General features: G+C 41.3%; 1 protein-coding gene across 4 annotated transcripts in view; it reads left to right on the forward strand.

Moving 5' to 3' along the window:
- HIVEP2 (HIVEP zinc finger 2) overlaps positions 1-27,246 on the forward strand; it is a 135,928-nt gene that overhangs the window by 8,846 nt on the left and 99,836 nt on the right. For 2 of the 4 annotated variants that reach the window (XM_041423714.1, XM_041423720.1), the window contains exon 2: positions 23,985-24,090. The gene's annotated coding sequence lies outside the window, so the exon portion shown is untranslated. Of the gene's footprint in view, positions 1-23,984; positions 24,091-27,246 lie in introns of those variants that run through there. The other 2 variants (XM_041423721.1, XM_041423716.1) reach the window with 2 other exon arrangements.

Raw genomic sequence — 27,246 nt, forward strand, 5'->3', positions numbered from 1 at the left:
TGGGTTGTAGAGATTTCCTCGTGCAAGGCTGATAGACCCAAACCGTCCACGATGGGAGGCTGGACTGGACACATTCACTTTTTTTTTTTTCCAGTATCCATGCCACGTCACTCATATCTTCCCTTTAAAGTTCTGTCTTCCTCCTTGATTTTTTCTCCTGCTTTAGCACCATCTCTGAGGTTACTTTTGGCATGTTTGGGTCCTTTGCACTGCCCCTCATTTTCTCCCAGGCTGTTTTCTTACAGTCACTAAATGTCCCAATTTTCTGGGTTTTTTTGGGTTTTTTCAGGTGCATTTCATTTGGTCCTATCTCCTTCCCAGAGTGTTTGTAAGTCTTTCTTTTCTGGGTCTCAAGATTTCATTTCCCTTCCCGAAAGGAAATGAAATGTACAGGAGGAACCTTTGCTTTAGTTTTGGTGTATGTCCTCTGTGTGATGCTTTATATGGTGTGTCTGGGGTCTTTGCTCATTCTTCTGTAGGAAGAGTGAGGTAGCCCAGATCACCCTGTGCATGGCAGGAAAGAGAAGGACACATGGGACGATGGAGTTCCTTTATGCACACCTCTTCAAAACTTCATTGTAGCTTATTTTCCACAAATGGAGTGAATATGAGAGAAACCTTTTAATTTCCTTTCTCTTTCTCACTCGCAACCTTGTTAATTATAGAAGAAACCAGAGATGTTAAATGTACAATTTTGGATGTATGCTGGTTGAGGATGAGGCTTTGAGGGGAAGATCAATAAGATGGGGAGGGGAGGTTTGAATGTGACTGACAGTGGATTATAATTCCCTACTGGAAGTTATTTTCATCAGGTCGAGTTCCCTCTAACCTACAGAATTTTAGTAATGCAGTCTGTCCCATCTCAAGTCATACAAGCATGTGTCGCTGAGTTAAGATCCTATGGAAGGCACATTCAAGGATGCAGTGGTAACATCCCCTAACTTCCAACTTTGACATCTCCACAGGTAGCTTGCACACAGAATATGATGCTTCTTATCTAGCTCAGTGCTTGAAGGTATTTAGTTTTACATTTGCTTATGCATGGTTTTGATTTAATTTCTTTGCAATATCATTTAATCCCCATCAGTAGTTCAACCCACTTAACTAACAAGCAGGGGAATAAATGAAACTAATTTTGACTTTCTTTTTTTCAGTCAAGTGGGTTGTCTGGTGAGCCAAAAGTGTAATAAATACATTTGATGGCTGTTTACAGATTCACACACTAGAAAACAGCCGTGTTTCAGTTTCCTTGCCTAATTCAGATGGTGTCACATGCAGGTGATGGGATTACACTTGCCTTTTTATCTTAGCCAAAAAAGCATTTTTTGGCTCCTGTTTTGATGCTTTCCCATAAAAATGAACATATTACAGAAGAAAATGGAGAGGGTTTGCTACATTGTGTGAAGAAATATTTAAGAATGCATGTCTAGGTATATACATCTAGAGTCAGGTATGTATATGTGATCATAGCTTTTACCTCTAGTCATGTCCTGTCTCCTTCATAGAACAATATACCTGGATTAATTTCATGAGAGCTCATGGTTGGAGGTCTGGCTTGTTTGTCACTGGGAGGAAGATTTGTCCTGGATTCCAGGTTCAACTTGTGCTGTTGGTTAACTATCAAAGAAAGTCTTTTAAATAAATAAATTTATTTGAGTTATTTATGTATGACTGTTAGCATTTATTTCACAAATGTCTATGCAGATGCATTTCTAAAATGTTATGCACTGTTCCTGGTGCTCTGCTGCTAGGAGGATACAGCAGGGTCAGTGAGCGAGCATGGCCCATTTAGCTGCCTGTGACTGACTCAAGGTCGTGTCTTGCTGGACCCCATAAAGATGTTTGCCTTTAAGCTGAAGCACTTTGAATTCCTTTTACATCCTGGTGTTTCTGAAGGACGTGGTCACATCACTCTGTGCTCAGAAGGTGGAAGGGTCATTCCCCAGGCCCTGTCATCGCTTGCCTTGAGCAGGGTGCTCGCTGAGCCTTGCTGCTCTGGTGGGACACCCACCTCCACACTGCGGCTGAGCTGGTGCTGCCAGCTCTCACGGCTGTGGGAGAGTGACCAGAGAGTCAACCATGCAAATACATGATGGAAATCAAAGCTAGCCTAAAAAGCACTTGCATCGTGCCAACACGGATCTTGTTGCTGGAGCTTCACTTTCTCTGGAGCCAACACAAAACTGTCTTGCCCTCATCTCACGGTTTTCTAATCAGTGCCCCATATCTGAGAAGATGGCACCAAACTGTGCCTGGCACAGCTTGTGACACCATGTGAACTACCTTGTCTCTTGTGAATGTAATGAAAATTCTGTCATTTGGGATTGTGTCCTGACCAATAAAAGTGCAGAATGGGAAGTTATTGATTTTGATTTTGATTATTTTTTCATGAGGTCAGGATTTTGCATCAGCTGTAGACAGGACTTATACTGCTGAAATAGTACTCCTCATGGCTGTCCAAGCCTATAAATGGAAACCTTCAGCATGCAAGGTTTGCTTTTCATCGAATATAGTAACACTAGGTGAGACTGTTGGAAAAACTGTCTACATGGAATCAGCCTCTGGATACTTCAGGTAGAGAAGACCTACAATGAAAGGCCCTCTCAGCAGAAATGATCTTTACATTGCCAGATGGTATAAGGTATTTTAGAAAAAAAAGTTGTGCATTATGTACCCCAAGGTGCTTTCACTGTGATTTGAATATAAAGTACATGAAGTTGGAGGTGAAAGTGCTGCAACTGACTGGCTTAGAGCTGTGGTTTTAGCTTTTTTTGGTTATTATTTGTAGTTATAACCCAGCTGAAAAAGAAACTTGTTTGGAGCCAGGGCTGTATGTTGTCCTGTGTGCTTCTCTCCACAGTGAAATCCCATTATTTGGTTTTGGAATTATTAAGATGTGAGAAACTTGCATTTAATTTCAGTTTGTGTATGATGACGTGTTTTGTTTTATTTTTTCTTAATGAGGTCTGATGCCTGCTTATTTCAAGTGGCATAATTTCAAAGTTTGGTTTTTTTTTTTTTTTTGTCTGTTTGTGGTATGGTTCAGCATAAAAAGAAAGATAAAGCAATATATAAAAAGGTTTGCATGGTTCTAGTGTCGTGTTTCATTTTGGTGTATTTATTTCACCTGCACTATGTATCTCCTTCTTCATCTGCAGCCCAGTAGCGCCAAACTGAATTAGGTTATTGTTGTGGTACACCAGTTTAGTTGTTCTCTCGCACTGGGTTATTGGGAATTTGCACAGAATAGTTTTGTTTTGCACTGTATAGCTTATGTTATGTCATGTGGTTTGTTACCCCTTTTTTTTTCCACCACATGGTCAATCCCTCACCTGTCCCGGTACCACCTGGTGGTCCCTCCCCTGGGTTACCCCTCCCTTTGCCACTCCTCACTGGTATCCCATTGGCTGTGGACCTCTCCCTCTGTCCCCATCCCGGGGGGTATAAAAGCTCCCTGCTGCCAGGGAACCCTCTTTTCTCCCATGGGTTTGTCCGCCTGATGCTTGCCTTGGAATAAAGGACAACGTTTCCCATGTGGAGGAGAGCGCGTCTCTAATCTTTTACTTTCGTCTATGAAGTATCGTGTGGGCAAGGGTCTATAGCTAGCCGGAGTGGACTCTTAACAGCCCAGGAAACACGTTTCTTCAGGTTATCCTTGATAATGGAGTTTTTCTTTGCAGTTCCCTATTTTTGGATGTAATTTAAAATAAAATCTTGCACCTCATCTGATGGGTGGATTAGGGGGGAGATGAGTTTTTTGGTTTTTTTTAAACAGTACAAACAAAATAAAAAAGGAAGAGGAAAAAGCCTGGTTCAACGAAAGCTTATGACATGGCTCTAGAATGCATAACCCTGGACAAAAAGGGCCAGTTATTGGAGTAGTTCTTGAGTAACCTAATTGTTTGATAAGGATCCTTGCCTTGATCTGTTTAAGTTGTTGTTGGCTGTTGGAAATATTCCATTTCTAAATTTGTGCCTTATTGCATACCCTAAGGTATGTGTACAACCCACTGTAATTGCACAGTTTATTATTTTATTAATGAGAGCTGTGATAATGTGTTGGCTCACAAATTCCCTCCAGTCTGGGTACGGTCTCCTAATTGCCCAGGGTTCTGCCATTCCATTTGTTCTGGGATTGGTGACAGGGAACACAAGCAGATTCTCTGTAAGCATGGTTTACAAAACTCAGACCTTGCCCTAAAGCCTGGGTTTGGTGTGATAATGCAACCAAAGTCTGGAAAGGCCGGATGCATTTTTTAACACACACATAATGAATAACAATAGAAGCGGCGGCAGGAAATTCTTACTACATAATCCTGAGTACCTGAGACTTTGCCAGCTGGAAGGAGAGGGCTGCACACCTTACTTGGCCTTCTTAACCATAACAGAGCACCCCTTAGCGCTTCTTTGATCTGGGTCTCTCCTGCCTGCCTCTTTGCCCAAGTGGCTGGAAGACGCTCGCTTTATTTGCTGTAAGGCACACAACAGTGAGCAAGCACCTGGCATGCAGCAGCAGCTCCTGTTTTTCATGTGCCTCAGGGGCAGCAGGCATGCTAGGGTGCCTGTTCCCATGTTCTGGAAGCTATTTCTGTTTGCTGATCCTAGATCCACAGCACAAGAGAAGGGAACAGCAGCAGTGGAGGTGTGGTCTGTGGAGTAGACGGGGAAATCCAGTTTACTGTGTCTGTAACTCTGGAGACAAAACTTTCCCGTAAAAGCCCACAGCAAAACACCACATCCTCAAACAGCTAGCGCTTGCTCTGCAGCACGGCCCAGCTTTCCTGGTAGGCTGTGAACCTCTGACCCTGGCTTTGCAACATTTGGGGAGCTCTCGGAGGACCTTGTGGCAGCTCGGGTAACCCACAGCACAGGGGGATGGCGATTCCCACTGAGCGTATTGCAGGCTGCCTCCTTACTGTGGTGGCTGGTACAGTTTTCCACAGCTTCTGAAACTGCTCATTACAGAACTTGGCTCTTCTACAAGGGCTTTTCTTAGCTGTAGCCCCTGTGGCTTGATGCAGCATGCTTTTCTGGAGGAACAGATGGTATATTGCGTAGAAACTTACTGTATTTTTGTATCACTGGTTTGTATTTATTTATATTGCTCTTCATCTTCCTCTCTCTTTTTTTTAAGGTGTGCATATAGGCCAAGTGCAGAACTTGGAATCAGTACTGGGTTTGCCTTGGGTATATTCAACTTTATATTTGTGTAGAAGTGCAGTGTTTTGCATTGAGTAGAGTGTGCTCTCTGAAGTTTTAGGGAACAGATTTTCATCATGTGGATTGAAATTAGTTCAAAATACTGCAAGGGGAAAAAAGCATTTTCCCCTTAGAAGTAAGAAGACCTTTAAAAGAAAGAGTCAGTATCTTCTTAAACAAGCTTTGTACTCACTGAAGTGCGGTTTACTTTTTTAAGTCAGTAGATGTGTTTTCTGTATCTAATCTTTGTTTTTTTAATTGATATCATCTGGTCAATTTGAGTGAAAATGCTATTCCCATAAGAAAAATATTTATTCTAAATATTATTGTTGCCTAGGATCTTGTTGAATTAATGGGATACAGAAGCAGTCAAGTTGATTTGATATTTTAAAGATTTTTTAAAGTGTTTTCTCTTTGTTTCCATGAAGGCAGTTTAAATAAGTATTTTAACAATTGCTTTTGGTTTCTGGAAATTAGGTTACTTATTGTTGAAAACTTCAGGTTCTTAAACATGGGTTTCAGATCTGCTTTGTCTTGATTAGATATTTGAAATAAAATAGAAATACTTGGTACCACAAAATAAGGGCTTGCCGTTTCCCCCAGTTAGCTTCCAGGACTTAATGTGTTTTGCCCAAAGAATCTCCATAAGCCATTGCTTATAAAAGATAATTACAATCACAGGGTTTTGGTACCACTTAGCCAAATCACTTAATATATTAACTTCTAATGTGAATATAGATATAATTATATATTTAGATGTCTACATATTGTTTTGTATCTAAACACCCAGATGTGCAGAAGTGTGTATGTAAATGTATATAGACACACCACAGACACAAATAGACTCCCACAGTTTGTCTCTGGACATTCACACACATTTGCACTACCTGGGATCATCCCATTTCAAGTTTAGTATTTTCATTCTAAACCAAATCCTTACCATATAACTGGAATGTTTGTCTTGGCAATGTAGCATTTTCCCAGTAGCTTCTGAATGGGAGGGAGGCTGTGCCTGAAGACCCTCTCAGGTACCTGGCATGAGGGACCAGTGCTGGTGGCAGTGTCCTGCTGGGGCAGGAGAGCATGGTATGGGGCAGCTGAGTGCAGTAAATGAGAAGACGAAATGCTGGGGAATACTCTCGGAATTTCTAGTTGCTGCCACTGCCTTGGTGGTTGGATCGTGCCCTTCAGCAATGGGCAGACTCTCCTGCATTCTGTATAGCTGTATTTATGCTGAACACCAGGTTACAGTGAAAACAAGCCCTCCCTGCCCCCACTTCTGTTTTTTGCCACACGTATTTTGAAGACAAATAATGACCTGCTATCAGGTGTTTTGGCAGCTTGGACTTTATCATCTTTGTTTGCCTTGTTTTCAGTATAAAATTGGTGTGCAGGATATTTTAATCATCTGCTTATAGGATTGTTTGAGAGAATTCCCGTAGTGATGTGACAATTGAAAAATTCAAGATAATGGCTTTTTCACTTGCACTTCTCTTCAAATGGAAGTGAAAGAATTATAAAAACCTTGTGCATAATTTGAATTCCCAAGTGATACACGATAGTGGCTTTGTTAAAAGTATTGCCTGGATGGGTTGCAAAGAGCAAAAGTGTAACTGAGTTGGTGGGGATCGCTAAAGGTGTTAGATACTTTGTAAGTAGCCAACTTTAAGAGTTGTTTTCCACGTGTATTTGTACCTACCACAAGCAGTATCTGTTCTGGAGTGAAAAGGCAAGTGTTTTCATCAGCGTAGCCAGGGCGCTGTCAGTGAGGCCAGGTCACAGTTTGCATCTGTCTCTTTGCTGTAAGTTTCAACCATTTAGTGAATAAAGCCCAATACAACACATACAGCTCTTTAAAAAATATTAGGGTCATATTTGGATATTGCAGAGAGCATATTCCACTTTCTCACCTCAAACCATGGCAGAGATGGCTTAATACTCTTTGTCAACTAATGGGTCAGTGAGATGTAATTACCTGAAAATTAACTCTCAGGACATGGATGAGTTTGTGAATCCACTGCTATTCCTTGTTATATTCTGTGTCTTTAGCAGACACTCTTGCAACAGGCAGCCGTAGATGTGTGGCAAAAGCCTGTTGTGATATGGCACGGTGGTGCCTGGTGGTTACTCAGCCTGGCCCTGTGCTGCTGCTGTGCCATGCACCAGCTGTCTCAGTATGGTCAGAAGTACAAATTGTTGGTGCATTTCCTTCATTCTTGGACGTGGGTCTAAAAACAGTTGGCCAAATTTGTTCTGAGTGAGCGTGGTACCAAGTGGTTGGATTTCAGAAAGTCAAATGGCTCTTATATGTGTTGTTTAGGATGCTGTGCACGGTGGGAACTTTCTTATGGTACTTTTGAAGGTTCACCCTCTTTTTCCTTCTCTCAAGAGATTGTCACTTACTTACACCCACTGCTTGTTCCAGCAACCACAGTTTTAAGGGTGACATTCTGATCACTTCACTCTGACTGGGCTAATCCAAACTGTCTTTGCTGCAGTTGATGCCTGTGTACTGCAGATCACTGTCAACACCAAAGACTTATTTTTCTGCTTATTTTTTTTTTTATATTGAAAAGAGTCCTGATTATTAGTGCCAGACTGACAACCTTCAGGATTAGGTTTTCAAGATAATGTCAGAACAAGAAGCAGTAGATGATTTTTCATGCTACCTGGCAATGAATCCTAGAGATAAGTTACCTTTGAAAAATTTACCTTTAAGGGAAAGGGTAGAAAACAACCAAACCATCTTGTGTCCTTGTAGAATAGTGTGTTTGAAAATATATCCAAAATGTTTTGTTTATAAATTATTAAAATACTATATCTCACCTTATTTTAGTAAAAATGATCAGGTTTGGTTAGCTAGTGACACTGCTTATGTCCCATGAAAGATACAGTATATCCAAGATGTACTGGTGATTCCCTAGTTTCAGCTCTATTATGCTGAATTGCTGGGGCTGAAAACTGGCTTCAGTTCCCAGCGTGACCACAGGGTAGTTATTGCAGAAATAAGGCAAAAATACTCTCTTCAGCTAGTGATGATGGTATGAGAATTCAGAAGAGCATTTTCCAAACTCCTTGTAACCCTTTTCACTGAGGTTTGTTAAGTACCTCTATTTGAAAAAAAAACTTCTATCAAGTGGAGCACTGCTACCCGTCACATTCGATGTATGCTGGGACATGCTTATTGTGGAATGACTGCATTTATCACTGTGTTTTGAGGCGTTGTTCAGAGACTGTCAAAAATGGGTCTAGAATGTGTCTCGTGAGTGAGTGTACTGTAAGCCTGTGCACCCCTCTGCTCCAGGAGAGGATCAGCTATAACCGAAGCATTTCCTGCAGGTAGTTGTTCAGACTGCACTTTAAAGCTTCCAGTGGCTGGTGGAGACTCTGAAACCTCCTGAAATTCTGACAAGAATTTCATTTGGATTCTTGTCAATGCTTTCCATTTAAAAAGTATTTGTAATACTTAGCTTAAGAAGGTAGTAATGGTGGGTTGGACTGCAATCCAGATTGACCCTGTGCTTGCCAGCTATACTGATTTTCTTACATTTAGATGGACAGCCTGGCTGGCAATCAGTTACCAAATGTTGGACGTCCACATGCCACTATCCAACTCCTGCATCCTCACTGTTTTCCTTAAGGTGGGACCTTACCTGCTTCAGAAGGACAGAGGAAAATTTGGAAAGAAGCCTCTGTATTCACTCTGCCAGGATGTTGGCCATATCTGACAAGGGAATCTGGGAGTTTTACCCACTGGTTGTGCCTCCGATGCATTTACAAAACATGATTTACTTCATGGGATCCAAAGCAATGTAAGGCTTGATTTCCAGATGCTTGCAAAAGTATGGGCTGCAGAAGTACATTTTGATATTGTAGTAATATTTCATTCTACTTCTATATTGCAGTAATATTCTTACACAAGCTGTACAAGAAAAACAAGAGCAGCACGGCTCTGGAGCAAATATTGTTTCTAGTCACATACGATACTTTGCAGCTGACTGCTTAGCTGTTTTGCTATGCAAGTGCAGAGAACACTGTTAGCAATAAAGCCACTGCTGGTTTCTCCTCCCAAACCTCCCTCCTTGCGGTGCATTGGAAATGACTGAACTTTGGCCCTCAATCTGCTGACACCCTGAGGGAGCGTAAGTGTAATGACGTCTTTGCTTGTTTCAGCTGCACAACAGGAAACGCTCGTGGCCTCCCCTTCTTCCTGCTCTGAGAAAGTGCTGCTGCCTTTTTTTTTTTCTTTTTTTTTTTCCCTCCCTTCCCCTGCAGTCGAATGGGCTGAGACCTAGTTTCAGGTCTGGGCTTGGCAGCCAGCTGGTGCTCGCACAGGCCCCCACTGCTGCTGCCTCCTGCCCGGGGCAGCCAGTCGCCTCCCTATTGCTCTGCTGGGGTGGTGATGCCAGAAACACGAGCTTTGTAATTTTCTTTTTATTTTTCCTTTTTTTTACCTCCTGGAGAAGTGACTGAGAAGAGCATACAGTTATGTGGCAATGGCTTGCTCCATGGAGCGTGTCACTGGACACGGCTGAGCTGCAAAGACCAGGATGGTCAGGTGATGATTTGCCTTGGAGAGACCGTAGCACTGCCTTAATGCAGAGACACACTGTCAGGTGGGCATTGAGGGATCCTGGAATATGGTCCCAATAGTGCTGAATAATGCTGAATACTGGGCCTGAACAGATTTCATTGCCTTGCTGCAGTACAGAGGCTGGCTTCATGCAGAGCATTGACAGGAAGCCTGTTTAACTCTCTCTGGCTGCTGCTTTTACAATTCGTAACCAGAGCCGGGATATGAGTAAAAATGGTTATTTGCAAAACACAAGCATTTTGCTGCTAGCTCAGGGAGGATGATTTTATCTCAGCATAGTCATCCAGAACATTAAAGCAATACAGCATTTTTGTGAGTGAAATTGACTGATTCAGTATCCAGCTGTTATTCTGTAGTGACTGGGGAGGGAGTGTGTCACTTTTGAAAAATAAAACACGCATGTACTAGGGAGTTTGCATATAGTGGCGTGAGAAGTGGCACTGAGTAGTCCAAAGTACAGGATCCTGAATTTGAAAGATTTAATTAACTTTGGATGTAAACAGTGCTGGTGCAGTGGCTTATTCATTTGTTTAAAGTTGCATAGGCATATTATTTGAGAAGCAGCTTTTGTCTGGGTTCTGTAATAAGTGACTTCTGGATTTACCTCATTAATCTTTCGTACTACCTAGCTGCATAACTGTTGTTTTTAACAAGCTGGAGTTATGTAACATGAATCATGCCTGGCAAGATGCTTGCTAGCAGGAAAAAGAAGATAGGCAGAGAAATAACGGTACTCAACCTTTTGCGGAATAGGATATGCTTGGGTTTTGAGATGACATGCTGTATGTTGGTACTCCCAGCTGTACAGACAAGGTCCAGCTATTCATTAGGAGGATGTGTCTTGAAACAAAGTCTTGGGATGGGAATGTTTGACAGACAGAAGAGTGAATTTGCTCAAGCATGAGCAGTTCATGGAGGGTTCTGTATATGTGTACACCAAATTCCCCCCACCCCAACCCCCGCCTTCCTTTTCCTCTGGGATAGTAAATGGGAAAATTCCCTTAAATGGGCCCGATTTCACATGTAAAATATCAGGAATATCAGGAATTTCCTTGTAAAATACAAGGAAAATATCTTGATGAGCTGTGATTGCCCCTGTAAAGTGTTATATAAATCTTTTTCCTTCCTTTTTTTAATATGCCCTTATAGTATCATTAGGAATGTGTGCAGTGCAACAGTCTCAAGAGATTTTACAACCAGTTTATAGAAAGGAGAGGCAAGTGATTATATGAATGCATTAGAATAAAAGCAATTGATTTTAAGCTAATTTTTCCTTTAATAATATTTCCTTGACAGTTTTCTCTGCTGTTACTTAGGCTTGATCTTCAAAGTCATGCTGAGTTGTTAAGCCTGGGATGACTTCTTGCTTTAGTGGCATGTATACAGATGTTAAATAATAATGTCAGGAGATAAAGGTGCAACAACATCAGGTCTTCAGGTAAGGATTAGAAGTAGTAACTATTTTGGAAGGGAATGGTTTAGTGCTCCTAAATTCCCCTTCAAACTCCTGCTCCCTCTCATTTTGACTAAATAATTTTGTATTTTTCCTTTTTTTTAATCTATAAATGAAACATCTGTAAACTGTGGCATAGGGTTATAAACTCCTGTATTTTTAAACTTCTTTGTTATTAAGAACAGATGGACAAAAAAGAGTGCTGATGTGGATGGTCTCCTGCACTGCCCTGTGTACATGAACACAGTGGCTGGTGGTGCCTTGGCACAGGTAGCAGCTGAGATGTTACCGTGACAAGCAGCCTCTGTAAGCTGCTGCTGTAGCCAGCCCAGTGCTGATAACCTCAGCACAGAGACAGGGGATGAACCAGCACAGACGGAAATGAGTGTTTTCTCACACTGGAGGCCATCCAGGTCATGGCCAAGGGATGTCAAAAAGGAGCTATAAGGAAGTGAACCATGTTGCTCTTGGTATGTCCTTATTTTCCAAACAAATGAAGGATTTCTCTTGGACTGTCAGTACAACATCCTTCAGAAGAAACTTGCTTTTTTATGAAAACCTAAAAAAAATTCAGTCTTCTGGAGAATTTTCGTTTATTGTGCTGAATTGACTTGGTTTCATATAGTCACGTTACTGTTAGAGCAGCAGAAGCTTAGAGCTGGGAATCTAAACAGTGGCACATGAGGGCACCAAGACTTTGTAGGTGGAGAAAGACATTTTCCTGAACCTTCATGATGAAAACCAAAATGAGAGTTCATCAAATGCTTTCTGTTTCTGTCAACTCCAATATTTGTTGCTTTTGACTCTGTAGTGGGGTTTGTCTAACTAATGTTATGTCCTTTCTGTAATTCCATGATTTACTTGGTATAGATGAACATTGTGTGGGGACATAGCATAAAATTGTTGAAATTTTTGTTGGTGCACTTTGCTGTTATGGCTGCTTAGGAGGATTTGAGTGTCCTTTACTTGGGTGCACTTTACTTGAGTTTCCCTTACCCTTTTGGATGAGAAGTCCTTGTGGCTTTGTTAAGAGCCATGGCTTGTAAAGCCAGGAGGGTCAGAGTGAGCATCACGGGACCCATGGGAGTTTCCACCCCGTGTTTTGGCAGGGCCCATGAGATGAGCACGGCTGCAGAGGAGGTTGTTGTGGCTCTCTGCTGCCCGATCTTGTCAGGGGAGAGCCTGTGCCTGCTGGCTTTTGCTGGGGGGCAGCCAGGGGTGGGCTGAGGGCTGTTGGGGGGCAAGCTGGGGGATGAACCGGCGGGTGAGCTGGGCTTTGCAGGCACAGGACAGTGCCATGGCAGATGAGCACAGCTGTGAGGAGTGAGTGTTGTTCACCATGTGCTGTGGGAGGTGTGGGCTGGCTTTGATTCTGGTGCAATTTCTGTTGCAGGGGTGAGTGAGCAGAGTAGGGTAAGCATGTGGCTGCTGGATGGAAGAAAGTAAATTGCCCCGAGTGGCACTGATGCACGGACAAAGAGGGGGTGTATCTCTGTGCATGAGCAGGCAGTGGCTTGCTCAGGGGTAAACTTTCACATCCTGGGGTCTTTGAATAGATCTTCAGAGGTTACTACTCCAGGTCACAAGGCTATGCACACAGGGGTTTCTTGCCCTTCAAGTTGCTGTGCACAATTTCATTTTCCTTGCTTTTGTGTATCTTGTTCTTTCAAACCCTTAAGCGTTGTCAGGTTATCAAGTTGTTTCCATGTTGTGGCAAAACTTGAAACAATTGCCAACCCAGTTTCACCATTTTTGCCTGTTAAAAAGGGTGAAATTTAATTTGCACTAATTATTTAACCAAATGAGATACTCAGCATGAAAATGACCAGGTGCAAATTAAGATGAAATAAATAAAGGAAAAAATATGCTATGCATTACATTTTTCATATTAAGCATTCTATTTGTATTTCATTACCAGTCCATCTGCGAGAAGATTTTTCTTAGCAGATTGAAGCATTTAAAAAAAAACTCGAACAAATTTACAGGAAGTCTGATACAAATAAAGAATAGATTAAGATGGGAGAGTTTTAAACAAGTCTTCTCATTATTGCAGACTTATTTTCTTTTAACTCTGGGTTGTACTGTGTGCCTTGGTGTGGTGTCTGGAGCCATCCAAAGGCCACCCTTTTTCCACGTTGTGTTGCTGCAACACAACCTCTGCAGAACTACTGTGTGTGTAAAATTGGACCCTAGGTAATACTGAAATTTATATAATACGTAGCCTAAGTGGGTGTGTGGTCTTAGCTCCTTGTCACAGGAATGGATTTGAGAGCGTTAGCCTGGTTCTTGTGATTGTGCTTGTTGCAGTCCTGCTGCCCATTGTGAACCTGCCACTGCTTTGAGGGAGGCAGATCACAAGTCATGATGGTTTCACTATTGTCGGGATGCGAAGCAAAAGCTTTTGTTCAGTTGTAGCCGAGGCTGGCCATGGGATTGTGTTAATTACACCATCAGTCTTACCAAGGCTAGTTCAACACCCTGGTGGTGTTGCCATGGTGCATGTTTCTTTGGAAGCACCAAACAACACCCTTCTCTATTGTAGAGAACAGGTTTCACCCTGCAAAAATATGTGTCCTGTCTTTCTTTACCTTTGCAGGCCCTGGTTTTGAACCTTCCCAAACTTCAGAGATGTTTGTCGCAAGGTTTACTTCAAGAGTGGAATTGTTTTTTTTTTGAATGCATCATGCAAGATTTCGTTTATCTGCATGGAGCATGCTTCCTTGTGCAGTTGCTTTCCACAGTGCAGTGCTTGTAGATTAAAATCCTTTCTGTTGTGCTTGTGCCAGTTCAATTCCTCCTGCAGCAAGTCTATTTTCCTGGCATACTGCAGTAAGGTGCCTGGTTGCAATAGTGAGAAAGAAATTTTTTTGTTTCTGCTGACATGTCATTCTTGCAGATTCAGAATGGTAATGACAGGGTTTTTTTTTGTAACCATTTTGCAAAGAAACTCTGAAAACTAGAATAACACTCCCTACTTCAATGTATACTTTATTCCATCTGAAAAACTGCTTTAAATGCATGTGTTTGCACTTGGAATTTGAATGCTTTGCATCAAAACTGGCAATGACAACGTCATACGCAGGGAGTAGACCTTTGAGTTTATGGTGGTGGCATGTTTTACTGTGTGTGACGTGTGATCACACAAGCTCAGCAGTACACAGCTGACTTGGTGTATTTACTCTAATCCTCTACCCAAGGAAGTACAGTCTAGTGGCTGGCAGGCTGGGTGGGGACAGTATCCACAGCTTCAATTTCTGGTTCTGCTACACAATTCATGAGTTTGGGGCAAGATTCACACCACCTCACAGTGATTTTCATATGAGTTATATTCATCAATGTGAGTGAGGCACAGCAGTGTCACTATTGTGCAGTGTTCTCTTCATGTCAGTTCCACTTCCTTGTCTTACATTCATGTCCTGTAGACAGATGCTGTGTTCTGCCATTGATCCATAGGGAGCCAATAGGGTTTTGTGTAAAACTGACTGCAGGGTTTGAACCTTACTTTTTTGTTTTTGTTTTTGTCTGTTTTTAAGTGACCATTCTCAGAGTGACCAATAGTTGTGCCATTTACTGTGAGCGCCTCTGCTCATACTATTTATGGTATTAAACACAGAAGTCATTGCAAAAGTCAGGCTACATGTGGCTTTGGAGTCCAGTTCCATGTCCTTTACTTAAGAGGAAAAATAGCCTAACTAAGGTGCAGTCAGCAGCCAAGGCATGAGAGAAATGCAGCACAAATATCTGCCCGATGAATCTGGTGTTTCATTAGCAAAGCCGCTAAGAGAAACTTTAGTTTCAGGCAGATTCCTAAGCTGTGGTGAAAGCACTGGGTCCTACACACTCTCCTGAAGTTAAGTATATGGTTATATACTTTGTGAATAAGAATGGCTTATTGAGCTGGAGCCAGCATGGGGAATTTTGGGACTCCTGCTGTTCTGCTTACAGTATTTTGCAGGAGAATTTAAGGGTGTAGAATGACACCAACTGGATTCACAGCACAATCTGCTCCTGTTCCCGTGAACTCCAAATTATTTTCCTTCTCACATGCAAAGTTGTATCGAGAGCTGCATTTAAAAACCCATCTGTTGTCCATATTATATCAATATGAAGAAAAATTTTAGACTTCTAAAATATTCTGGTTATGTGTTCCATCCTGCTGTCATTTGTCTTTCAACTACAAGCCATTTCTTTTAGTTGCACTTACTCAAATCTTTTCCCTCACACCAGCAGATGAAACTCCGAGTTACTAAACTGCAGAGATGGAAGCAGGATGCTCCAAACTGGTAGTGGAAAGAAATGACCACTTTCAGAATATGATGCTCTTGATAGCCTAAAATAAATAAAGAAGTATAATATTCGTTTTCTTATCAAGTATGGGAATGAGTAATAAATTACTTCAAAAGTTGTTTCATCATATTTTTCATCACACAGTATATTTGAAGTATCATCAACATCTAGATGTGTTTTGATATAATTCATGACACAAATACATACAGTAAAATACAGCCTTTTAAGTTTTTTTTTGTTAGGTTTTTTTTTTTGTTTTGTTTTGTTTAGTTTTTACTGCAAAACAAGATTACAATTTCAGTGCTACTTGTTATAATTTTATAATTCACCTGCTGCTGATGTGACTTTCCTGTGTTGCAGTGGCAGTAGCATGAATGCAATGATTGGCAGACACTGCTTGTTGAGAGGACAGCAGTGAAGTTCATCAGTGGTGTTTATTTTGGTTTTGTTGTGACATTTTGCTGAAACAGCCAACTGTGACAGAAGAAGAGAGACTATATTTTATTATTGCAGGTTTGGAATTTTGTCTTTGCAACTGTAATGCGTACTCAGGGGTGTGTGTATGTATGTGTATTTTCTTCTGCAAAAGCTACCAGGTTTTCCTCTCACCATTTTAAAGCACTATCTTCATGCTGAGGGCTTCAGGATTTTTCAGATGCTGCTGTGTGTCCTCCCTGGAAAATTCCATGGGAGACACTTGGACGATGGGAGCTTTGTAGGCTTTTCCTAGTGAGGTACAGACCACAGATACAAACTGTCTGTCTCATGACAGTTGAGTAGCTGGGCCAGTGTACTCCAGTGGGTGAATTTGCTTCCTTTCCCACTTTTATTTAGCTATATGGATGCACCTGTAGTTGTGAACTTCAGCTTTTGACACTGTTTTGCATCTCTGTACATCTGTTTTATATGCAAGCTTTGCTCTCTGACTCAACATGGAAGATTTTCCCCTTAACATGAATGCTGACCATCTCTCTCCTATCTAAGCATAAGTTAGAATTGGAAGGACCTTCTGGCAACTGAGTAATTTTGAGACTGCTACCTCTTTGTTGAATGTCTTTAGAGAAATTATTAAGAGGAGGCGGATAGACACAGGCATGACATCACACACAGTTTGTGATTGCAGGGTTTTTTTTTACATAGGAAACAAAGTTACAAAAGAGATGTTGGGAGGAAGGTTGAATTAATTCCTTTGAGAATACTTTCTGGATAGGAAGCTATATGGAAATAGTAATCGTGTAATGTAAGTGATATTTTAGAATCGTGTAATGTAAGTGATTTTTTTATTACCATGACTTTTATTGTCTGTGTGGTAATATCTAAAGTCTTCTACGAAGATGTAGCCTTCCTTGTCTTTACATCTTCAAACTCCCTGAATTTACAGTATAAATACCTGACAGATGAGGAGAGGAAAGAAATGTTATCACAGGGATCAAAGATGGAGACAGATTGTGTGATGCCCTCCATGGTCAGATAAGAAATCACTGGTGGCTAAGAACTCAGTCTGTTTCTCAAGTCCTATGATCTGGTGGCACTCCCAGCACCATACATCACTTAGCATCACAGAGGTAAATCTGTGTGCCTTTGTGCACTGTGTTAAACCATGTTAAACCTTCAGCAACCCTCTTTCCCCTGAAGCTTTTGACATATTTAGTTTATTACATATATCTTTGCATTGCAATTCAGTCCTAAACTTGTTTTATTCTTAAGTTTAAAGGTCCCATCTGACATAAAGCACATTGATTTTGTGGATGATTTATGGAATAATGTCAGATGCCACTGTTTAAAAAAATGTTACTGCCTTGCAAAAGTGAATGTCTTGTTTTCTTTGTTTAGTAACATATTCAAAACACTTGAAAGGAAGTTTTGGAATAAGGAGATTTCTACCCTGGGGGAGTAGTATCCTGTGCTTTCGTTAGGTCATGTCAGGCCATTGTTTTGCTTTTCTTATCATAAAGATCTTGTGTCTTTATTTGTGCTCAGCTGTGGACTTGAGTTTCCTGGAAGAGAATGAAATAATTAAGAAATAATACTACAAAATCATATGTTCTCTGTAGCTATGCTTGTTTAGTTGAAGAGAGTTCTGATCTGTAGCTATGCAGAATAATAGGTGGTGTAGATACTTCCCAGTAATAAGTGGTATCTTGTATCTGTGCTTCTCATTGTAGCTGAAAAGAAATAGGATTCTTCCGTGTGAAAAAAACAGAGAAATTCAGGGTCGCCTGTCAAATGGCTAGTTAAACTGGGATCTCCTGACTGGTAAAACTGGGATTTTCATCCATGACTGCCAGCTGAGACTCTCGGTGGCTTTTTCTCTACCGGTGGATGACACGGTGGCAGGGTATGGGAAAGGGCGTGTTTAATTTATTGCTGTAGATGCAGGCACTGGGGAGGATGGCTGCATGCACAGGGTGGTTTATCAGCAGAAGTCATTAAAGTAGGGTGATTAATGTGGTGCCAGAGAAGGGCATGCAGTATGTTGTGCTTGCACTTAAAATCTGTGAGCTGCCACACAATGTCACGCAGCCTAAATACAGTCCGGGTGAGAGGAGTCACAGGAGGAAGAAGGGCACTGCCAGCCTAAATTAAGATCTCATATTGCTGTGCACTTTTGTCAGGGGATGGAAGAACACCTCCTTAATGACTTGCTAATGGGATGGATGAAGCTTGTTTGGTACATCTGTCTTGCTTGGTAAATCTGGCTTGGTTCTGGTGTGACAGAGCTGAGATACTAGTATAAGTGATGTGAGCAATAGCTTTCCTGGTCACACCCTGGGATGCATGTGCCTGCTTTGACAATAAGCAGAATTTCTAGCACTGACAGTGAGATGCCTATCTCCAGAACTAAATTTATCAATACAAGGAGGCATGAGAAGGCAAGGCTTGTTACATCCTGTATTCATAGGACTTTTCCTTTGAATGTGTTGTTCTATTTCCTCCAAGTGTTCCTTGGGGAAACAATTTGGATTTAGTATGCATTTTACCATTGATTCTTCATTCGTCACTATGTGCTGCTAGATTTTTGCCACAGTTTGTATTTACCTTTATTTGCTGTCAGACACCACCACTCTGCTTGCAGGCTGCACTGTCGCGTGCAGGTTCAGTACACGTAGAGAAATCCTGGTAGAGCAGAGCAGTGGTGCTGTGGGTGACCCCATAAAACACACACCAGCAGCCAGCAGATGTGTCAGCCTGCCCGGTGAGCACAGAATCTGCCCCCTGCACAGACCTCGTTCTTCCAACCAGGGAAGAACATGCTCTCTTATAAACAAAAATAAATAAATTGTACCTAGGGTATCGTAGTCTTTCCAGGGAGCAGCTCTGACTGAGAGAAACTGGAGAAAAAGTTCCTGGCAGAGGTTATAGACCAAGGTTCTCTTCTTCATGTAAGTGGCAACAGCAGAAGGAGGATGAAGCTGCACAGCCATATGAATAAACTTGCAGAATCTGAAACTGGCACTTCTGGCTCGTCTATCACATACCATCCTTTTATAGTGTGAGATGAAATGTCCAGCACCAAGTTTCAGCTGCCCTCAGCAGACATGCCATTACCTTCTGTCTCAGTGCACAGCCGTAATCTCATCCTGAAAAATAAGATTTTACCTTCCACTTACCCTTCTGGAGACAGCTTGTCAGAGCAACATGGTACTGCAAACTTATCCTGCTTAATGTCAGCTAATTAAATTTGTTTTTGAATATAGTACTAAGCCAATTTAATTCTGTCTTTCAGAGCCTGCAGAGACAGTTGTGACTTTCAGATGGGTCTCTGTCTCTGATTAGTGATCAAATCTCTTTGTGTTTTCTAGACTGACTCTGTCTGTATTTTTCTGCGTGTCTCTCACCAGTACTTGGATGTTATATCTCAGTGGGATATGGGGTGGAATGGGGTGTTTTTCCCTGTGCTTTCATATTCCCAGCATCTTCTGTGTAATTTGTCAACATTCCCTGTTCAATGACTTTTGATCTCTGAAATGAGTTTCGTTACTGTGGCTGGAATAGAAATAGGAATTATGTAATAGAAATAGGAATTATGTGAAATTCTCCTGGTGTTAGGTCTCCTTATTTTAGAGGTTGTTTTTCAAAAGTGTTGATCTTTGTAGGGATGATGATTGGAGTGACCTTCTAACTCTGAGGTCATATACCCGCCTCTGGATGATCATTCACATCACAGTCCAAGTCACAGTCCAAGTGCAACAGCCTCCAGTAATGTTTACTGTCTGTCACTCTCAATATATTTTGTTATCACAAACATTCATGAAAATAAGGGGCAGAATTTAAAAAATAATAAAAAAACCCAGATTAGTCTAAAAGAGAGAAAGGTCAAAGCAAGTCATAGAGTGACAAAGTAACAAAGAATAATGTACTTGATTAATTAAGTGGTGCTGGTGGAATATATTATGCCAGGGACAGTCCAACAAGTATTTTTTAATTTTAGAGGCTTTCTCTGCAGGTTATCAAAGTCAAAGAAAAAGTAATTTGTCTGGAGATTTTCATGCTTTATTTTCTGTACAGCTCTGGCACGCCCCTCACTCCTTTTGTGCAGCTTTGTGCCAGGGACTGCTTCCAATTTCCGGTTCCTGAATTCCCCAGTGCTGTTGGGCAGCAGATTGCTGTGCATCACCGCGGAACTCCCTACTGCAGTTTAGCCCCTGTCTGCAGCTGCATCTCCTTTCTCTCATTCCCTTCCCACTTGCCCTGCCACTTGTTGATGTGACCTGTTTGTGTTCGCACAGATGTGACAGAGGCAGAGCTGAATAGGCACTGTCAGCAGTGTAATTCCCGGTTACTGAGAAACCACTGCTTCAGTTTTCCTCCCAGAGTGCAGCTGCAGTGTGTGTGGAGACATGGATTGGGGGAAAGCCTGTGTCATTGTCAAGCACTGTGCCTCTTCTGGATGGAGAAGAGAGCTTCAGTCTGCATGGATGTCAGTCTGATATATTTTACTGTCACTCCATCCATCCATCCATCCATCCATCCATCCATCCATCCATCCATCCAATTTTTGCATTGCATAGTAAAGCAGAAGAGTGCAGTTGTGTCTGTAATGCGGCTTCTGATGACAGAGAGAACAAAATACCAACTTTCTCACCTTTACTGAAATGATACTGAAGTTGTAAAACAGAAAACAGGTGCCAGGAAAGTAATACTTGAGTCTTAGATTTATTGAGAGGAAAGGACAGAAAATTTTTTTTCGGATCATTAATTACATATTTTTATTTAACTTTAAACTCTATTTTTCTGAAAGGCTATTAAGAGGTATATTTTTTTGAAATTAAAAGCTATGTTTTTAAATTAAATTAATAATAAAATATATTGTATTATATGTATCTGGAGAGCTTTGAGGCTTGATACCTCCTGACCTGGGTTTAGTAAAGAGTTTGATGCTTGTATATAATCAGTCTAAGCATTTGGTTTGGCTGCTTTGTCTATTTCTTAAGTCCTCATTCATTCTTGAAATTAGCATGGGGAAAAAGAATTCTTAAAAACCTGGTAAGTCCTAGAGCACAACAGTGTGTTTATAGGGACTTTCTAAATACTTGTAGTTGTTAGGCCTCTGTAGCTCTGTTGGTGTGACTTCACTGTGTGCATTGATATGAATATTTGTAATACAAAAGATTGCATATTTGCTTCTTCGGTGCTGTACTTTGTTGTAAGAAAGGAGTAACTTTGGGGCAATGGAGTAACTTACCTGTGGTTTAGTATGTATAAATGCAGTTTTAGGATAGTCTTGAGACATATAGACTCAGTTTTAAGAAGTGATGGCACATGTGTGGAATTAAGTTGGATGCAAAAATTTAATTTCAGCTTCCATTAATTTTTTTAACTGGGCCTAATATTACATTTTCTTAAAACATTGCTTGTGTAAATGAAGGTTTTAATTGATAGCACTAGAGATTATCACTGTCAAGCTTTAGAAAATAAACAGTTTGGACAAGAACTGTATTCATTTTCATACAGTTTCTCTTTCTTTAGAGTCTGTATTGATTTGTATATTTAGGTGCCAGTCTTTCTCCCACTGAGATTTTAAGCACTGGGTCCCCAGCGTATTTCTGGCAACACGATTTCCATGAATGCTAGAACCACGTACTTAAATGCCTCCCATATAATTTCCATTTCCATTTCATTTTGCAATGGCTTCCATGCTTCTGCTTCACCTAGAAACACTTTGCTTTTGCCTTAAAGAAGCTTTTCTAGGACTTGCAATTTTTAGATGAATTTTTGGGACTTTGGTGATTGTTTCTCACCATAGGTAAGGAGTTAGGAGGCCTCTGACAGAAAGATCTTTGTAAAAGATCTTGAAAGTTGTCATGATCATGAATAATTACATCATTTCTTAGCTGTTGCTCATTAGTGCCTCTGGCTCCACTAGAAGTGGTTTGTTTTGAGCAGTTTTGGCTTTCTTCTACACGGTCTCTGAGATCCCTCCCATCTCAACTATGACCAGAGAGACAGCAGCTCTGAAATGAGGCATAACTGGTGGCCTTGAAAATCTGGACCTGACCAAGGAAGAGCATAAAGACTCCGTGAAGAAATCTGAGCAAAAGGGAATCAAATGGAGAATTACAAACTGATTTCCTACAGGACACTGGGGAGCAGAAAGCCAAAGGTAGCTGGTGACAGCTGCCAACATGAGTTAGGTTTGAACTGATTCACTAGAGATGATAGACTGTGTTTCTCTTCGTTCCATGTGTGCTGTATATTTCTGTTCATGATGTAGCTATTGGTGATCATTCTTTTCAAATCATATGGTGATTTAGAACTTTGAAATGAAAGTATTCGTGAGAGTTTTCACTTTCTAACGCTGCTGTTAAAAAGAAAAAGAAAGAAAATGTTTAAATTATTCACCTGAAAAGTCCTGGTAGTTTCAAGGTAAATGATTAGGTGCAGTCATTAGGGACAGATTATTAAATGACTCCAAATAAATCTGCAAGCAGAAGAAGAAGGTGTTGCATGTCTTACTGTGTTCTTCTGTTGAAGGCAGTTGGCTGTGTTTATCCTTCTGTGGGGGGTATGTCACGAATTACTTCTCTGGGAAGGAAGATTGTTTTTAAAGGCTTCAACAGGTTGAGAAGTTTTGCTTTTGTAGGTAATTACTGGGAGAATTGTTGGGAAAGAAAATTTCAGCAGTTCCAGAGAACAGATCTATCTGAGGCAGCCATCCAGTGCTGCCTTGGGGCAGTCACTGCTCCCCTGTTTTCCTCACTGCTGCTGGGTCCATGCTGTGGCTCAGCAGCTCACCTCAGCATCTGGCATTCAAGCGTGCCTGTGCCCACAAATAGGTGCACTGCTCTGTTGGTGTTAATACTGTTTCAGAGCAGGCCAACTTCAGATATTGCATTGTAGCATCATGCCCATGGGCAGTACACCGCCCTTCACCTGGAATTTTCTGTTGTTGTTTTGGACCCATGGATTATGTTCTTTGCAACTTAGTCTTTGCATGGTTTTACACTTGTTATTGAAAACCAAATGCAGGATATAGAAGACGCTGACTTGCTTAGGTGGCAGCAAATGAAGGTGTACATGATACTAGTGAACTGTGAGGTGTTGAGGCTTCTCACTGAAGTGTAATAAAGGCAAGAGCCAAGCCACTTTGGAGGCATGAAGACCAAAGAAGTATTAGAGTAATTTAGAAAATAAAAATTATGCCTAAAATCTAAATTCTTGAAAATTCTTTGTTATTTACCAGGCTTTCTTCTTGAAAACCACTTACTCTAGGACAAGATACAGCTTGTAGAGTAGGAGAAAGATCAGCTTCTGTTTGGGGAGGCTTGATTAAGAAATTGGGTAGTTTGTTTGTTGCAGAGTGTCTTGTCATTGCAGATAGCATTGCTAATGCAAGCTCATTTTCCATCTCTGCACTGGTTACCTACCAGAATATTTAAAAACAGACTCACCCATCAGGTGGTTTTAAATTATCAAATGATTATAAATAAGGTCATTGTAGTGACCAGTGGGAAGTAAATACTTTCTTAAGATCCCTTAATCTCAAGAAAACAGATTACAAGAGAGCTCCAGTGTTGCGTCTACTGCCAAACCACCAGTTTACAATGTTAGGGGGAAAAAAAAAAGGGAAGATAAAGCCAAACTGGCAATGCACTGGTGTACTGGTGGAAGGAATTACATGCTTTTCAAGGACCCGTCAAATGGGAAATCTGAAGTTCTGTATCTGTCCACCCGACAGTAACAGCTTCTGCTTTAATATTGAAAATTAGTTTTCAGTGCTTTGATAGTATGCCTAAAATATGGTCTGGAGAAGTGGGCCAAAACAGTTTGGCTACAGCAGGACACTTTGCTTGCCACTGTGAATGGCAAAATGTTTTCTGTGAGCCTGGAAAAAGCACGGACCCTGTTAATGCACAGGATGAATGTGTGAAATGCACAAATGCATTGGCAGAGCTTGCTGCAAACCTGTGAATGTGATGAACTTAGCATCTGGATTTCTTATACTTTCAGGTGGGACCCTCTTCTGACATGTGATCTACCCTGAGCTACTTTGACTCCTACGATGACAATGTTATCACTGCCACATCTCTGGGAACCAGTTATTCACAAGTACACGGTATGTGAATGTCTGCATCTTGCATTAACCACTGCTTGTTGGAACAGCACAGAAACAATAACAAGAAGGTGCTAAAAGTCATTGAATTGAATGTTAAGCCACATGTACAACCAGTTACACGGACCTGTTCCAGCAGATGTTTATCTGCTAGGCCTGGTCTGTATGCAGAGTAGTGAACTGTTTTAACTTGAACATGTATTTATTCACAGATACTGGTGGAAGCATTCTACCAGTGTTTCCTTTGGACGAGATTATATTGGTACAGTGACGATGATTATTCTCTCTCTCAAAAAGGAGGGAGTGATAGCAGTAGCCTGAAGGGTTCTGTACTTTAACTGTATTGTTCTGTACTTTAACTGTATTGCTGCACTTTTTTTTTGCATTTGGGAAAGGACTTTAATTGCTTTTTTCTTAATTCCATTTTCAATTTCTGGTCAGTCTAAATTAGATTAATTTCACACACCAGTGAGTCCCTAAATACGTGTAAATTAACTCCATTTTACCAAACTCAACCAGATGATGGCAGTTATTCCCTTGATGTTTGTCTTTACATCACCCACCATCTTTGACCAAGATTTCAATAGGAAGTAAATTCATATTTTAGCCTGTTTTCCTCAGCCTGTATAAGGAAATGGAGACTGAGATCCACATCTGGTGAAGGGAGGCTATTCAATTTATGACCTACAAGGCAAAAATTCTAAGGTCACTCATAGCTGGCAAGTTTTTCTTTTCTATGATTCTGGCTTGGTATTTTTAACACACACTCAGTAAGACCTAGTAAGTCCTGTAAGACTGTGGCAAAATGGTTTTATGAGAGTGATTACACTGTTGTTTTAGGTTCTAAAGCAGTTCAGAGCATACCACATAGCTCTTGGCATGGAACATCTTCATCTGACTTATGGCCCCAATGCAACTTCCATCAAAGCTGGCTGAAAAAATTTCTTTATGCTGATGGGAGTGGAATTTAACACCTTCTGTTAAAGTAACGTTCCCTGCTTGGATTTTTTTTTTTACTTCTTAGCAATTTCTTAGATACGAACGTAAAACAGAATTACAGGGAAATGGATAGACAAAATAATGACAACTCAATTAGTGAAATGCTTGTTAGATGTGGTAAGGAGAGATGACTGTTTGCTCTAAAAGTATATATCTGGGTTTAATGCACTGTACTTTTATGTGTCATTTTGAAGACACTGTCAGAAATATGGATGGTCCACTGCTACAGCAGTGATGCGAGAGAGGGAAAGCAGGGCAGAAGTCTTACAGAGAGCAGGAAGAGAAAGATCGTTCTTCGTGGATCAGTGCAGGGTGTTTTGGGAAAGCAGTTCCCAACTTGGGTTGCCTGTGTGTTGGTGGGTGAAGGTTTCCACATCTGGCTGGACAGTTCAAAGAGAAGCTCTCAGAGGTGACATCTACCGCTGAAGTGAGAGGGCATTGCACTTGCTTCTGCTGGCAGGGCTTAGCATGCCTCTTTAGCCACTCTCGGTAGTCTCTGCTGGCCAAACACCATTAACATGACCCTTTGCAGACTGTATTTGTTCAGATGCCTCTTCTGTTGTCCACACCTAAGCATCTTTTCAGGAGGGATACAGGAATAAGAATTTCTGTTGCTTATGTTTCTTGTGAGTTGATTTATTTTCAAACATTCAGAATAATTTGTTGGTATGTGTTCTGGTAAATAAGTTTTGGTGTGTGTGTAAGAGTTAGTAATGGAAAGCTGGTTTGAAGAAGATGAGTTTCATGTCCTGCAGGGGCAGACGTCTGGAAAGGACCCAGCAGACCAGCTGGTCTGCTTTCCTGCCATCACAGGTTATCACATCATGAAAAGCATGAATGCGTCTTGGTTGACATTTTCACTTTTCTGGTGGAGTGTGGCTTTTTGGGGACCTCTTGGAGTGCCAAGGGCAGGTGGTGGGGAGAGGCAGCTGTCGGAGTGGAGACCACTTGCAGATCTCTGTGTTCCCCAGCACAAAGGGCGAGCAGCCATCTCACAGCTGTACTTTTAATGAGCTGTAGGGCAAGGGAGACTGTGTCTTGCACCTCGTGAAGCTTCTGGTACACAGCAATAACCTTCACGGATTTGCCATCTACACACATCAAAATGAAATTTCCTTTGACCGGTGAACACGGGAGTCAAAAGGAAGTGAAGGTTTTCATGTTTATTTTTCCTTTTGGCTGATATTTTGGTTCTCCTCTTTTGCCAGTTCTCATATAGCATTGCAAACATTTCAGGAAGCTAATCTGCAGGAGCACAGCTCATAAAAGACTGACCTGCCAGAGGACGAGGCTCTGCTTATTACAGAAAAGCTTCTGAGACAGTGACAGGTGAAAAGATTGCACACTTCCACAGGAAATTAAATTTGATGTAATATAGTGAAAGAATGACAAAATGGAAAGGGTATATATAACATATTTGTGATTATTAAGCAGTAGAAAAATGAAAACTTGAGATCCAATAAAGTGCATGTAATTTAGATATGGATAGAAAATTCCCAATAGTTTTTTTAAACTTTGGACCTCCACTTTGATTTGCCTTCTCTCAGTGTTGTTATTTCAATGTGGAAAATCATTAACTTCTTAGAATCATAGAATAACTTCAGTTGGAAAGGGCTTTTAAAGACCATCTAGTTCCAACACCCCTGCCATGGACAGGGACACTTTCCACTAGACCAGGTTGCTCAGAGCACCATCCAGCCTGGCCTGGAACATTTCCAGGGATGGGACACCCACAGCTGCTTTGGGCAACCAGTGTCTTGTAAAATTATGTTAACTTTTAGGCACATTAGATTATAAAACATTTAAATCAAGTTTCAGAGCAGTCCTATAGTATCCAGGTAGATTGCATTCTTCAGCAGAAGGTGAGTATGTGACACCAGACTGGGAGAGGCAAGAGCTTCCTTCTTTGCTTTGTCCTTTTCCCTTGTGGATGTGAAGTGCCAGCAGAGGGAGAAGCTTTTCTTCCCTGTCTGCCAAGGCTTGTTGCTGAGGTGTGGTGTGGTGCTCCATGGTCTGTGGAAGCCCTAGCTCTGTCCTAGCTACTACCTGCAGAGTGGCAGGTGCCAGGGAGACCCACTGGGGTTGTTCAGGTGACATACGTGGTTCGTACTGAGGTCCTTGCTGCTAACCCAAGGCACAGGGCAGGTGATGTATCTCCTT

This window comes from Onychostruthus taczanowskii, unplaced genomic scaffold (assembly GCF_017590055.1).
Source record: "Onychostruthus taczanowskii isolate IOZ18803 unplaced genomic scaffold, ASM1759005v1 scaffold8, whole genome shotgun sequence".
Taxonomy (NCBI): domain Eukaryota; kingdom Metazoa; phylum Chordata; class Aves; order Passeriformes; family Passeridae; genus Onychostruthus; species Onychostruthus taczanowskii.